Source organism: Heptranchias perlo, chromosome 4, assembly GCF_035084215.1.
Source record: "Heptranchias perlo isolate sHepPer1 chromosome 4, sHepPer1.hap1, whole genome shotgun sequence".
Lineage (NCBI taxonomy): Eukaryota > Metazoa > Chordata > Chondrichthyes > Hexanchiformes > Hexanchidae > Heptranchias > Heptranchias perlo.
In genome coordinates, this window is record NC_090328.1 from 99,888,262 (window position 1) to 99,903,522 (window position 15,261).

Sequence of the window (15,261 nt, forward strand, 5' to 3'; positions counted from 1 at the left end):
CTTCAAAATTGTACCATTTAATTTATATTGCCTCTTCTCATTCCTCCTACCAAAATGAATCACTTCACACTTCTCTGCATTAAATTTCATCTGCCAAGTGTCTGCCCATTTCACGAGTCTGTCTATTCCTCCTTAAGTCTGTTACTATCCTCCACATTGTTTATTACATTTCCGAGTTTTGTGTCATCTGCAAACTTTGAAATTAAACCCTCTATACTCAAGTCCAGGTCATTAATATATATCAAAAAGAGCAGTGGTACGAATACTGACCCCTGGGGAACACAACTTTCCTCCAGTCTGAAAAATAACCGTACACCACTACTCTCTGCTTTCTATCCCTTAGCCAATTTTGTATTCACGCTGCAACTGCCCCTTTAATCCAATGGGCTTTAATTTATTATGTGGTACTTTATCAAATGTCTTTTGGAAGTTCATATACACATCAACTGCACTACCCTCATCAACCATCTCCGTTACTTCATCAAAGAACTCAATCAAGTTAGTCAATCATGATTTTTCTTTAACAAATCCGTGCTGACTTTCATTTATTAGCCCATACTTTTCCAAGTGCCAATTAATTTTGTCCTGGTTTATTGTTTCTCAAAGTTTCCCCACCACAGACATAGAAACATAGAAACATAGAAAATAGGAGCAAGAGTAGACCATTCGGCCCTTCGGACCTGCTCCGCCATTCAAAATGATCATGGCTAATCGTCTAACTCAGTACCCTGTTCTCGCTTTTTCCCCCATATCCCTTGACTCCTTTAGCATTAAGAAATATAGCTATCTCCTTCTTGAATACATCTAACGACTTGGCCTCCACTGCCTTCTGTGGTAGAGAATTCCACAGGTTCACCGCCCTCTGAGTAAAGAAATTTCTCTTCATCTCGGTTCTAAATGGCATACCCCGTATCCTGAGACTGTGACCCCTGGTTCTGGACTCCCCAGCCATCGGGAACATCCGCCCTGCATTTAGTCTGTCTAGTCTTGTTAGAATTTTATATGTTTCGATGAGATCACCTCTCATTCTTCTGAACTCTAGTGAATATAGGCCTTGTCGACCCAATCTCTCCTCATATGTCAGTCCTGCCATCCCAGGAATCAGTCTGGTAAACCTTCGTTGCACTCCCTCCATGGCAATGACATCCAAAACTGCACACAATACTCCAGATGTGGTCTCACCAAGGCCCTGTATAACTGCAGTAAGACATCCCTGCTCCTGTACTCAAATCCTCTTGCAATGAAGACCAACATACCATTCATCTTCCTAACTGCTTGCTGCACCTGAATGCTCACTTTCAGCGACTGGTGTACAAGGACACCCAGGTCTTGTTCCACCTCCCCTTTTCCCAATCTATCACTATTCAGATAATAATCTGCCTTTCTGTTTTTACAACCAAAGTGGATAATCTCACATTTATCCACATTATACTGCATCTGCCATGTTCTTGCCCACTCACCCAACTTGTCTAAATCACATTGGAGCCTCTTTGCATCCTCCTCATAGCTCACATTCCACCCCAGCTTTGTGTCGTCTGCAAACTTGGAAATGTTACATTTAGTTCCCTCATCCAAATCATTGATATATATAGTGAATAGCTGGGGCCCAAGCACTGATCCCTGCGGTACCCACTAGTCACTGCCTGCCACCCGGAAAAAGACCCGTTTATTCCTACTCTCTGTTTCCTGTCTGTCAACCAATTCTCAATCCATGCCAGTATATTCCCCCCAATCCCAAGTGCTTTAATTTTGCACACTAACCTCTTGTGTAGGACCTTATCAAAAGCCTTCTGAAAATCCAAATACACCATCCACTGGTTCTCCCCTATCTATTCTACTAGTTACATCCTCAAAAAACTCCAGTAGATTTGTTAAGCATGATTTCCCTTTCATAAACCCATGCTGATTTTGTCCAATCCCGTTAATGCTCTCCAAGTGTTCTGTTATCACATCCTTTATAATAGACTCTAGCATTTTCCCCACTACTGATGTTAGACTAACTGGTCTGTAATTCCCTGTTTTTTCTCTCCCTCCTTTTTTAAATAGTGGGGTTACATTTGCCACCCTCCAATCTGTAGGAACTGTTCCAGAGTCTATAGAATTTTGGAAGATGATCACCAATGCATCCCATATTTAGGCTCACTGGCCTGTAACTGCTGGGTTTATCACTCTCCCATTTTTTGAACAGGGGTGTAACATTTGCAAGCCTCCAGACCCATGGTACCATCCCCATATCTAATGTAAGACTTAAATATTTCAATCTGACACCAATTGGTTATAGTAATGATCTTTTATTTGAACAAAAGCAAGGATAAATACATGCAAGTAATTAAGTGGTAATTATCAGAAAATAAGGTACCATATTACTCTGTTGTCCTTTGCGTAAAGATCGTAACTTTTGATCCTGTTCGTACTCTTGCCCTCTTTTCCTCTAACTTCTCAACCCTCTAACTTCATCTTTCTTTCTTCTCTAACCTGAATCTGAGTAGGGGCTGGCTACTTATACACTGAGTTCACCCCTGGCCCCCCCTTTACACTGCGGAAAATTTAAGCCACTTGTAGATGGTTCCTTTAACAGTACTAGGGGCCCATTCATCGTTCTTCCTTGATTCTGGAATGTAGTTGCTTAGCGACATGTTCGGACATACAGGGCTTATCTTCTGTTTCACTGTTTTTGCCTAAGATAGCATGGTTGAATGTTTCTAACCACGAGTGCTACTGCACTAAGTCTGGTTCCTGTAGTTTCTCACCCATAACACCGTTAAGTCTAACCCTTTGAATTCCTCATACATTTGTGCGAGAACTACATTCCTTTACAGTCCCCACTTTGAGAGTGCAGCACGAGAGGGGCCAATCTCTCACAATTATTTCTTAAACAATGCCATTGTTTTTAGGATCTGTTGCCTTCGGTGCATCTTTTTATAGTACGCTTAACACATTAATAAAACGAATAATACCATTGTCATAATGCCTTGATAATCACAAAACGTATTGATAGTATACAGTACCAACGATGCTGTCCCACATTATACACTGTTTCCCATCATTCCTGTTTTCCAAGTTGAGCAATTGCCTTTTCAGTTATCTCATTTTGATGCTGCATGTGTACCAGGTATTCCATGGAGATTGTATGACGGGCTAGGGCCGACTGCAGGCTCGCTGACAGTGGGAGTACTGGATGCCCAAACTTTGCTATTGCTGTTCCGCTTCCACTACCAGTGATGTTCTTGCAGCTTCCCTGTTTCCTGTCAAATTAAGCACAGTGTCTGAGTTACTGAGCTTTGTCTCTGACTATTACTGATTTGAGCTGGTTAATATGGTGCCATTTGGTGATCTTCTTGTTTCCTTTTCCTTTATACTGTATTAGGTACACCGCTGGGCTAGATCTGTCCACTATTTAGGTTCAAACACACGTTCCCGTTTCCCATAATTCAAAATCATAACTACATCTCCTACCTCAAACTCCGAGGGCTTTACCTTTTTGTCAAAATACTTTTTAATCTGATTCCTAGATTTCCCACTGATACGTGCCACAAAGCGGTTTGTTTCATTCACATGTTCCATCATCTGGTTTAACCATTTACTTCCGATCGCTCCCAACAACAAAGGAGATGCTGTGGGCACTAAAAGGTGTCCCGGAGTCAATCTTCCTGTCATAGCCTGGGTATGATGAGATACCTGTCGTGGCATGAGGGGTTGATTGAATTACCATAAGACACATGGGCAACACGTTTGCCCAACAAGTGGACTGATCACCACAAAACTTCTTTAACATAGTTTTTAGGGTCCAATTGCCTCTTTCCACCACTCTGGATGACTGCGGTTGATGGGAGATATGCAGTTTGTGCTCTATTTTCATGAGCTTTTCGAGTTCAGTAAAAATTTTGCCTGTAAAATGGGACCTTTGATCACTGTCTACTTGTATCGGTACTCCCCACCTGCAGATCACCTCACCCAACAATATTCTAGCTGCAGTAATAGTGATGTTAGTCTTATATAGGAATGATTCCATCCACTTTGTGAATTTATCAATAATGGCCAAACAATGCAAGTAATCTGAAGGCGCCTGATGTAAAGGGCCTATGAAATTAATCTGTAAATGTGTCAAAGGTCCCTCGAGGGGAGGTGTACTTTGAAGGAAAGCACGATTGGGTGTGTATGGCTCGATTGTGTTGCAGACATACCAAACACCTCGCTACCTGGCGAATGATGTCGTCTTTGGATTTAATCATTGCGGTCACTGCAGAACAATGACCACCCACGGCATGACAGTGAAACATGTAAAGACTTCTTCAGCTACAGTACGGGGTACACACACAACTGGGAATGATTCAGACTTGGGTTTATGCATAAGTAAGACATGTTCCACATTGTTGGTTTTGTGAGCCCATGGTGGGGGTAGGGTAGGGGTTTAGTCTCTCGGTGCCCCACCATGGTTTGCTCATATGGTGGCCAGGTCATTTGTAGGATGTGTAAGTCGAATTTGGCGGGATGACTAGCTACAGCACAGATATGACCATTGGAGAATGGGCCAAAAGGATACCCGGTGTGGGCGGCCTCTTTGGCAGCCTTGTCAGCCTGGGAATTACCGACTGAATGTGGATCAGTTCCTTTGGTGTGGGCCTTTACTTTACCCATGAAGCATGGCTGTTTTCTATCTCTTAACGCATCCCACAACAATCTAAATAAATCACCACGTAGCAATAATTTTCCATCAGATGTGTGGTAGTTATTCTTATATGGCAGAGGGAGTGACAACATAGTGTTGATTGCAGAGGCACTGTCAGACAGGTTGGTCAGAGGTTTCAAATACAGCCGTCAAGAGCGCCGTGATTTCAGCATAATGTGCTGAATGTGGCACGCAATTGTGCTGGATGATTTGGTCAGGGAGAATGACTGGAAACCCTGTAAACGGTACTCCTTTCTAATGAAACGAAGAACCATCGATGTGGACATCTGGCACGTCAAGTAATAGTGTCTTCTCTACCGGATTAACTTCAAAGTCTAGCAATGGTAAGGGGCAGTCTTGTGGCTCACCCCTATATTGTAACAACTGTGGTTGGAGAGTTGTCTACTTCAGTGTGATATCAAGGTGTTGTTCTATTAACAGAAGTGTCCAGTGTCTCAATCGAGCAGACGACACCAATATATCACCAGGCCCAAGAATGAACGGAGCGCTGTCTTAGACACTGGCAAAGGTCATCGCTGTATGATTTTTACTTTGTGCTGATCTGGAGTCTGTCCAGCAGCAGAGATGAACACGCCCAGAAATGTCACTTGTTCCTGTAGCAGCTGAGCCTTTTGAGAGTTAAGTTTTAACTCTTAACATTTTGAACTGCTCGTCCAACAACTGGAGATACAGGCAAATGCGGATGCCCATTTTTGTACCCCCTGGGTCCTGGTGGACTGGAAATTCGCACACTGTCTCTTTCTTAATCGCAAACACTGAATGCACATCTGAAATCTCTACAACCAACTTACTATAACTCGCACCAGACCACAGACATAATCAATAATGATGTGGAGATGCCGGTGATGGACTGGGGTTGACAATTGTAAACAATTTTACAACACCAAGTTATAGTCCAGCAATTTTATTTTAAATTCACAAGCTTTCGGAGGCTTCCTCCTTCCTCAGGTGAACGATGTGGGGCACATTCACCTGAGGAAGGAGGTAGCCTCCGAAAGCTTGTGAATTTAAAATAAAATTGCTGGACTATAACTTGGTGTTGTAAAATTGTTTACAATTGTTTAAGTTGGCCTGTGATGTTACTGGTTGTCGGGAGTGCCAGTAATTTATCCTCGGTAGTATAGGACCTTGGCTCCAGTTTTTCGGAGTACCACGTTGGGGGATGGCCTGGGTTCCTTCTCAATTGTAGCATTAGGGTCCCCTATTTCCTGATGCTGACCTGTTATTTGGTCCCCAGTTATTTCTATCCGTTCGTGGTCCCTTGACCACTTCCACGGGTTTCCCCCCAAATCTTGAATTTGGCAACCCTCCCAGGGGGTCTGGTGATGTGTCCTTTTACACCGCCCCATTACCTTAATAGTAAGTCTCAAAATGACGGACCACCTATGATTTTTGCGAACGGTCACTCCCAGTGCAGTTTTCACTAATGGCTGTAGCTGACTTGGAACATTTGTTCAAAGAAGACGTCCTCTCGCCCATCGGGCGCCAGTTGCCTTGGTGGTGGACGTGCAGTGGGCTGTGTCGTTTCATACACATCAAGCAATCAATTTGTGAAGGCGGTGGGGTGTTTTGTAGATCCCTGTGCATTAAAATTTAAGTTGCTTATCCCCAATGGATCCATGATTTCTCGAAACAACATATCGGACCCATTTACTGCATAAGCGGTGGTTTTAAGCCTCTATCCAGGGCGGCCAACAAAATAGCTTTTAAATCACCGTCTTCTAGCTCGCCATGACCCTGTTTAAAATCTCCCCCAGTTCGAGTGACCATAATAGGATCATTCCCATCCTTTATGGGCCCTAGTTCACTAACCAAAAGCAGCTGCTTTGTTTGGTTTTATTGGCGTACTGTCAGTTACCTGTGACGTAATCACGTTGTGTTGGTTACATCTCACACTGGTGGTAATCACATTTATGGGCTGGCTTTCCTAGCCACCGCAGTCAGGATTATTATAACATGCTGCTTCTCGTTCTAACGGGTCCCAACCCACTCTATCTCCTCCTCCTCCAGTTGTAATAGCTGACATCAAGGCTGTTTGCTGTCCCAATTTTCCCTGTAGCTTATATATTTTTTAACTCGCACTTGGTGTGATCTGCCTCATGAGCATTCACCATTTCCCTAAGGGCTCTTCTTGCAGCTTCTAGCTGTTGTCTCAAAACACCGTTCTCTTCCATTAACTCATCAATCTTATACATCATCTGCTGTACTCCTAACCCCTGGGCGGCTGCTTTGGCAATCCCTGCCTGCAGCTGTGTCAACATACAAGTCAGACTCCTATTCCTATTTGCCAAATCTTCACACTCTTTTTCCTTTTCCTCCTGTTCTGTCCATTTTTTTTAAAGAGACCCCCACTTCTGCGTGTGCAAAAACGTGCTGCATAAACTAGCATTTGTCTGCCTTTGTCTAACTTTAGTTTCTTTTCATCTATATGTTTTTGAATAGCAGATTCAAATTTTCCCCCATCTCCTTCCATCAAGACGGGGATTAGATCTGTAACGCAGATCTTTATGAATTTCTCATATAAGGCCATTTTGACCTTGGTTACCCCTGCCATAACTAGTTACTAGATTATCGGTAGGAGATACAGCTCCCTACACTCCCTAAGGTTCCCTTCCTAAACCGACTTAGTGTGCTGTTAGATCGATCCTAGGACCTTATTTTTGCTCAATAAATAATCAACTATTTGTCAGGGACCCTTCATGGTCGCCATTGTAAGACTTATGTATTTCAAGCTGACACCAATTGGATACAGTAATGATCTTTAAATTGAACAAAAGCAAGGATAAATACATGCAAGTAATTAAGCGGTAATTATCAGAAAACAAGGTATTATATTACCCCGTTGTCTCTGGGTAAAGATTGTACCTTTTAGTCCTGTTCGTACTCTCGCCCTCTTTTCCTCTAACTTCTCAACCTCTAACTTCTCCTTTCTTTCTTCTCTACCCTGAGTCTGAATAGGGGCTGGCTACTTATACACTGAGTTCACCCCTGGCCCCCCCTTTACACTGTGGCAAATCTAAGCCACTTGTAGATGGTTCCCTTATCAGTACTAGGAGCCCATTCATCGTTCTTCCTTGATTCTGGAATGTAGTTGCTTAGCGACATGTTCGGACATACAGGCCCATCTTTTGTTTCACCGTTTTTGCCTCAGATAGCATGGTTGAATGTTTCTAACCACGAGTATTACTGCACTAAGTCTTTTTATTTAATTCGTTCATGAGATGTGGGCATCGCTGGCGAGGCCGGCATTTATTGCCCATCCCTAATTGCCCTTGAGAAGGTGGTGGTGAGCCGCCTTCTTGAACCGCTGCAGTCCGTGTGGTGAAGATTCTCCCACAGTGCTGTTGAAAGGGAATTCCAGGATTTTGACCCAGCGACGATGAAGGAACGGCGATATATTTCCAAGTCAGGATGGTGTGTGACTTGGAGCAGAACGTGCAGGTGGTGTTGTTCCCATGTATCTGCCGCCCTTGTCCTTCCAGGTGGTAGAGGTCGTGGGTTTGGGAGGTGCTGTCGAAGAAGCCTTGGCGAGTTGCTGCAGTGCATCCTGTGGATGGTACAGACTGCAGCCACTGTGCGCCGGTGGTGAAGGGAGTGAATGTTCAGTGACTCACCTCCTGACTCCGAGTGACTCACCTCCTGACTCCACAAAGCCTTTCCACCATCTACAAGGCACAAGTCAGGAGTGTGATGGAATACTCTCCACTTGCCTGGATGAGTGCAGTTCCAACAACACTCAAGAAGCTCGACAACCTCCAGGACAAAGCAGCTGGCTTGATTGGCACCCCATTCACTCGGCGCAGAATACCCAGCCTCTGACCTGCCCTTGTAGCCACAGTATTTATATGGCTGGTCCAGTTAAGTTTCTGGTCAATGGTGACCCCCAGGATGTTGATGGTGGGGGATTCGGTGATGGTAATGCCGTTGAATGTCAAGGGGAGGTGGTTAGACTCTTTCTTGTTGGAGATGGTCATTGCCTGGCACATGTCTGGCGCAAATGTTACTTGCCACTTATCAGCCCAAGCCTGGATGTTAGAGTCATAGAGTCATAGAGTAGAGTTATACAGCACGGATAGAGGCCCTTCGGCCCATCGTGTCCGTGCCGGCCATCAAGCCCTGTCTACTCTAATCCCATATTCCAGCATTTGGTCCGTAGCCTTGTATGCTATGGCATTTCAAGTGCTCATCCAAATGCTTCTTGAATGTTGTGAGGGTTCTTGCCTCCACAACCCTTTCAGGCAGTGAGTTCCAGACTCCAACCACCCTCTGGGTGAAAAAGTTCTTTCTCAAATCCCCTCTAAACCTCCCGCCTTTTACCTTGAATCTATGTCCCCTTGTTATAGAACCCTCAACGAAGGGAAAAAGCTCCTTAGTATCCATCCTATCTGTGCCCCTCATAATTTTGTACACCTCAATCATGTCCCCCCTCAGCCTCCTCTGCTCCAAGGAAAACAAACCCAATCTTCCCAGTCTCTCTTCATAGCTGAAGCGCTCCAGCCCTGGTAACATCCTGGTGAATCTCCTCTGCACCCTCTCCAAAGCGATCACATCCTTCCTGTAGTGTGGCGACCAGAACTGCACACAGTACTCCAGCTGTGGCCTAACCATTGTTTTATACAGCTCCATCATAACCTCCTTGCTCTTATATTCTATGCCTCGGCTAATAAAGGCAAGTATCCCATATGCCTTCTTTACCACCTTATCTACCTGTTCCGCCGCCTTCAGGGATCTGTGAACTTGCACACCAAGATCCCTCTGACCCTCTGTCTTGCCTAGGGTCCTCCCATTCATTGTGTATTCCCTTGCCTTGCTAGTCCCTCCAAAGTGCATCACCTCGCACTTTTCCGGGTTAAATTCCATTTGCCACTGTTCCGCCCATCTGACCAACCCATCTATATCGTCCTGCAGACTGAGGCTATCCTCCTCGCTATTTACCACCCTACCAATTTTTGTATCATCAGCGAACTTACTGATCATACCTTTTACATTCATATCCAAGTCATTAATGTAGACCACAAACAGCAAGGGACCCAGCACCGATCCCTGTGGTACCCCACTGGCCACAGGCTTCCAGTCACAAAAACAACCTTCGACCATCACCCTCTGCCTTCTGCCACTAAGCCAGTTTTGTATCCAAAGTGCCAAGGCACCCTGGATTCCATGGGCTCGTACCTTCTTGACCAGTCTCCTGTGGGGGACTTTATCGAAGGCCTTACTGAAATCCATGTATACCACATCCACTGCGTTACCCTCATCCACACGCCTAGTCACCCCCTCAAAAAATTCAATCAAATTAGTCAGACATGATCTTCCCTTGACAAAGCCATGTTGACTATCCCTGATTAATCCTTGCTTCTCCAAGTGGAGACTAATTTTGTCCTTCAGAATTTTTTCCAATAATTTTCCTACCACTGATGTTAGGCTCACTGGCCTGTAGTTCCCCGGTTTTTCCCTACTCCCCTTCTTGAATAATGGTACTACATTAGCGGTTCTCCAGTCCTCTGGCACATCCCCTGTGGCCAGAGAGGTTCTGAATATATATGTTAGAGCCCCCGCAATCTCCTCCTTTGCCTCACACAGTAGCCTGGGATACATTTCGTCCGGGCCTGGGGATTTATCCATTTTTAGGCCTGCTAAAACCGCCAATACCTCCTCCCACTCGATGTTAATATGTTCGAGTATATCACAGTCCCCCTGCCATATTTCTATGTCTACATCGTCCTTCTCCATAGTGAAAACAGATGCAAAAAATTCATTTAGAACCCCTCCTACATCTGCCGGCTCCGCACACAGATTGCCATTTTTGTCCCTAATGGGCCCTATTTTTTCCCTAGTCATCCTCTTACCCTTAATATACTTATAAAACATCTTAGGATTTTCCTTTATTTTACTCGCCAGTGTTATTTCATGGCCCCTCCTTGATCTCCTAATTTCTTTTTTAAGTATCCCCCTGCACTTTTTGTACTCCTCGAGGGCTTCCTCCGTCTTTAGCCTTTTGTATCTGCCAAAAGCCCTCCTTTTTTTCCTAATCCATTCCCGTATATCCCCTGACATCCAAGGTTCCCTGGAGTTCTTGGAACCACCCTTGACCTTTACGGGAACATGTTGCCATTGTATGGTCTCAATCTCCCTTCTGAAAGACTCCCATTGCTCCGATGCGGATTTTCCTACAAGCAGCTGATCCCAGTCCATTTTGGCCAGATCCTGCCTTATCCTATTAAAATCGGCCTTCCCCCAATTTAGAACCTTTATTTCCGGCCCCTCCCTATCCTTTTCCATGACCACCTTAAATCTCACCGAATTATGGTCACTGTCACCAAAGTGCTCACCTACTAGCACTTCTTCCACTTGGCCGGCCACATTCCCTAGAATTAGGTTCACTACCGCCCCCTCTCTTGTAGGACTTTCTACATGCTGGCTCAAAAAGCTCTCCTGGATGCACGTTAAGAATTTTGTACCCTCTAAGCCTTTTACACTCTGAGTATCCCAGTTAATATTGGGGAAGTTGAAATCCCCCACTATTATTACCCTATTATTTGCACAATTTTCTGAGATTTGCCTACATATCTGTTCCTCTATCTCCCCCTGACTGTTTGGGGGCCTATAGTACACCCCCATCAAAGTGCTTGCCCCCTTTTTGTTTTTAAGCTCCACCCATATGGCCTCATTAGAGGAACCTGCTAATATATCATCCCTCCTTATGGCAGTAATTGATTGATTAATTAATATTGCGACTTCCCCCTCCTCTTATACCTCCCCCTCTGTCTCGCCTGAAGATTCTGTACCCCGAAATATTGAGCTGCCAGTCTTGCCCCTCCCTCAACCATGTCTCTGTGACAGCAACAATATCATACTCCCATGTGTTTATCAACACCTTCAGTTCATCCACCTTATTCGCAAGACTCCTTGCATTAAAATAGATGCCATCCAGCCTTGCCCTCACATATTTGCCCTGTCTTCCAAGCTGACTTGTTTTTTTCTCTATATTTGGCTGCACATCACCCCCTATTGTAGCTTCACTCTGTATCCCATCCCCCTGCCAAGTTAGTTTAAACCCCCCCCCCAACAGTGCTAGCAAACCTCCCCGCAAGGATATTTGTCCCGCTCTGGTTCAGGTGCAACCCGTCCGACTTGTACAAGTCCCACCTTCCCCAGAAGCAGGCCCAGTGATCCAGGAAACTGAAACCCTCCCTCCTGCACCAACTCTTTAGCCACGCATTCATCTGTTCTATCCTCCTATTTCTATACTCACTAGCCCGTGGCACTGGGAGTAATCCAGAGATTACAACCTTTGAGGTCCTGCTCTTTAATCTGCTACCTAGCTCCCTAAATTCTTGATGCAGGACCTCATCTCCCTTCCTACCTACGTCGTTGGTCTCAATGTGGACCACGACCTCTGCCAGCTCACCCTCCCCCTTGAGAATGCCCTGTAGCCGCTCAGTGACATCCATGACCCTGGCACCAGGGAGGCAACAAACCATCCTGGAGTCACGTTTACGGCCACAGAAACGCCTGTCTGTTCCCCTTACGATAGAATCCCCTACCACTATAGCTCTTCCACTCTTTTTCCTCCCAGCCTGTGCAGCAGAGCTACCCCTGGTGCCAGGAAGTTGGCTGCTGCTGCCTTCCCCTGATAAGTCATCCCCCTCAACAATATCCAAAGCGGTATATTTGTTTGAGAGGGGGACGGCCACAGGTCTTTCCAGGTCTTTCTGCATGCGGGCTCGGACTGCTTCATTATCTGAGGGATTGCGAATGGAACTGAACAATGTGCAATCATCAGCGAACATCCCCATTTCTGACCTTATGATGGAGGGAAGGTCATTGATGAAGCAGCTGAAGATGGTTGGGCCTAGGACACTGCCTTGAGGAACTCCTGCAGCAATGTCCTGGGGCTGAGATGATTGGCCACCAACAACCACAACCATCTTCCTTTGTGCTGGTGTGACTCTAGCCACTGGAGATTTTTACCCCCGATTCCTATTGACTTCAATTTTACTAGGACTCCTTGGTGCCACACTCGGTCAAATGCTGCCTTGATGTCAAGGGCAGTCACTCTCACCTCACCTCTGGAATTCAGCTATTTTGTCTATGTTTGGAGCAAGGCTGTAATGAGGTCTGGAGCCGATTGGTCCTGGCGGAACCCAAACTGAGCATCGGTGAGCAGGTTATTGGTGAGTAAGTGTCACTTGAAAGCACTGTCGACGACACCTTTCATCACTTTGCTGAGATTGATAGTGGACTGATGGGGCGGTAATTGGTCGGATTGGATTTGTCCTGCTTCTTGTGGACAGGACATACCTGGGCAATTTTCCATATTGTCGGGTAGATGCCAGTGTTGTAGCTGTACTGGAACAGTTAGGCTAGAGGCACAGATAGTTCTGGAGCACAAGTCTTCAGCACTACAGCCGGGATGTTGTCGGGACCCATAGCCTTTGCTGTCTCCAGTGCACTCAGCCGTTTCTTGATAACACGTGGAGTGAATCGAATTGGCTGAAGTCTGGCTTCTGTGACGGTGGGGATATTGGGAGGCGGCCGAGATGGAGCATCCACTCAGCACTTCTGGCTGAAGATGGTTGCAAATGCTTCAGCCTTGTCTTTTGCACTCACGTGCTGGACTCCGCCATCAGTGAGGATGGGGATGTTTACAGAGCCTCCTCCTCCCGTTAGTTGTTTAATTGTCCACCACCATTCATGACTGGATGTGGCAGGACTGCAGAGCTTTGATCTGATCTGTTGGTTGTGGAATCACTTAGCTCTGTCCATAGCATGTTGCTTCCGCTGTTTAGCATGCATGTAGTCCTGAGTTGTAGCTTCACCAGGTTGGCACCCCATTTTCAGGTGCTGCTCCTGGTATGCTCTTCTACACTCCTCATTGAACCAGGGTTGATCCCCTGGCTTGTTGGTAATGGTAGAGTGAGGAATATGCCGGGCCATGAGGTTACAGATTGTGCTGGAATACAATTCTGCTGCTGCTGATGGCCCACAGCGCCTCATGGATGCCCAATTTTGAGCTGCCAGATCTGTTCTGAATCTATCCCATTTAGCACGGTGGTAGTGCCACACAACACGTTGGATGGTGTCCTCAGTGTGAAGACGGGACTTCGTCTCCACGAGGACTGTGTGATGGTCACTCCTGGTTCCTGTAGTTTCTCACCCATAACCCCGTTAATTCTAACCCTTTGAATTCTTCATACATTTGTGCGAAAACTAAATTCCATTACACTAAGGAGGATTGGAAGATTGTGGCCAGAGCCTCCGCAATTTCCACCCTTACCTCCCTCAGTAACCTAGGATGCATCCTATATGGACTGGGTCACTTTTCTACTTTGAGTACGGCCAATCTTTTAAGTCTCTCCTCTTTACCTATTTTTATCCTCTCTAATATCGCTACTACCTCCTCCTTTACTGCTACAATGGCAGCATCCTCTTCTCTCGTGACGACCTTTGTGAAGTATTTATTTGGTACCTCAGCCATTCCCTCTGCCTCCACAAGAAGATCTCTTTTTTTGTTCCTGATCAGTCCCACCCTTCCTTTGACTACCCATTTATTATTTATATGTTTATAACAGACTTCTGGGTTCTCTTTTATGAGCCGCTAATCTATTCTCATACTCTTTCTTTGCCCCTCTTATTTCCTTTTTTAGATCTACTCTGTACTTTCTGTATTCAGCTTATTTCTCTACTGTATTATGAACCTTATATTTGTCATAAGTCTCCTTTTTCCATTTCATTTTAATCTCTATATCATTAGTCATCCAGGGAGCTCTAGCTTTGGATGCCCTTCCTTTCCCCCTCATGGGAATGTGTCTACTCTGTACCTGACCCATCTCCTACTTGAAGGCCTCCCTTTGTTTAATTACTATTTTGCCTACCAATTTTTGATTCCAATCCACCTGGGCCCAACCCCTTTTTAATTCACTGAAATTAGCCTTCCTCCAGTTAAGTGTTTTCACATTTGATTATTCCTTGTCCTTTTCCATAACTAGTCTAAACCTAAAGATATTATGATCATACTCTACTTGCCCCCTTTCATTCCCCAGAACTAGATCCAGCATTGCTTCCTTCCTCGTTCGGCTGGAAATACACTGTTCAAGAAAGTTCTCTTGTACACGTTTCAGGGATTCCTGCCCCTCTTTGTCCTTTACATCGTTACTGTCCAAGTTTATATTAGGATAATTGAAGTCCCCCATTGTCACTACTCTATTGTTCTTACATTTTTCTGTAATTTGTCTGCAAATTTGCTCCTCTAACTCCTTCCCACTATTTGGAGACCTATAGTATACACCCGGTAGCATAATAGCTCCACTATTGTTCCTTAATTCTAACCAAATAGATTCTGTCTTTGACCCCCTCAACTACATCCTCCCTTTCCAGTGCTATAATAGTTTCCTTGATCAATACTGCCACCACCCCTCTCCCCCCGCCTTCTTTCCTTCCTTATCTTTCCTGAATACCTTGTAGCCAGGAATATTAAGTAACCAATCCTCCCCTTCTTTGAGCCAGGTCTCTGTTATTGCCACTATATCATAGTTCCACATGGCGACTTGTGCCTGCTGCTCTCCAACCTT

At 45.2% G+C, this 15,261-nt stretch overlaps 1 long non-coding RNA gene across 1 annotated transcript in view; it reads right to left on the minus strand.

The window, feature by feature from the left end:
* Nucleotides 1-2,275: 2,275 nt before the first annotated feature.
* Nucleotides 2,276-15,261, minus strand: part of LOC137320568 (uncharacterized) — a 31,795-nt gene continuing 18,809 nt past the window's right edge. The window contains exon 2 of the long non-coding RNA XR_010962588.1: nt 2,276-3,245. This is a non-coding gene — a long non-coding RNA (uncharacterized lncRNA). The remainder of the gene's footprint in view (nt 3,246-15,261) is intronic.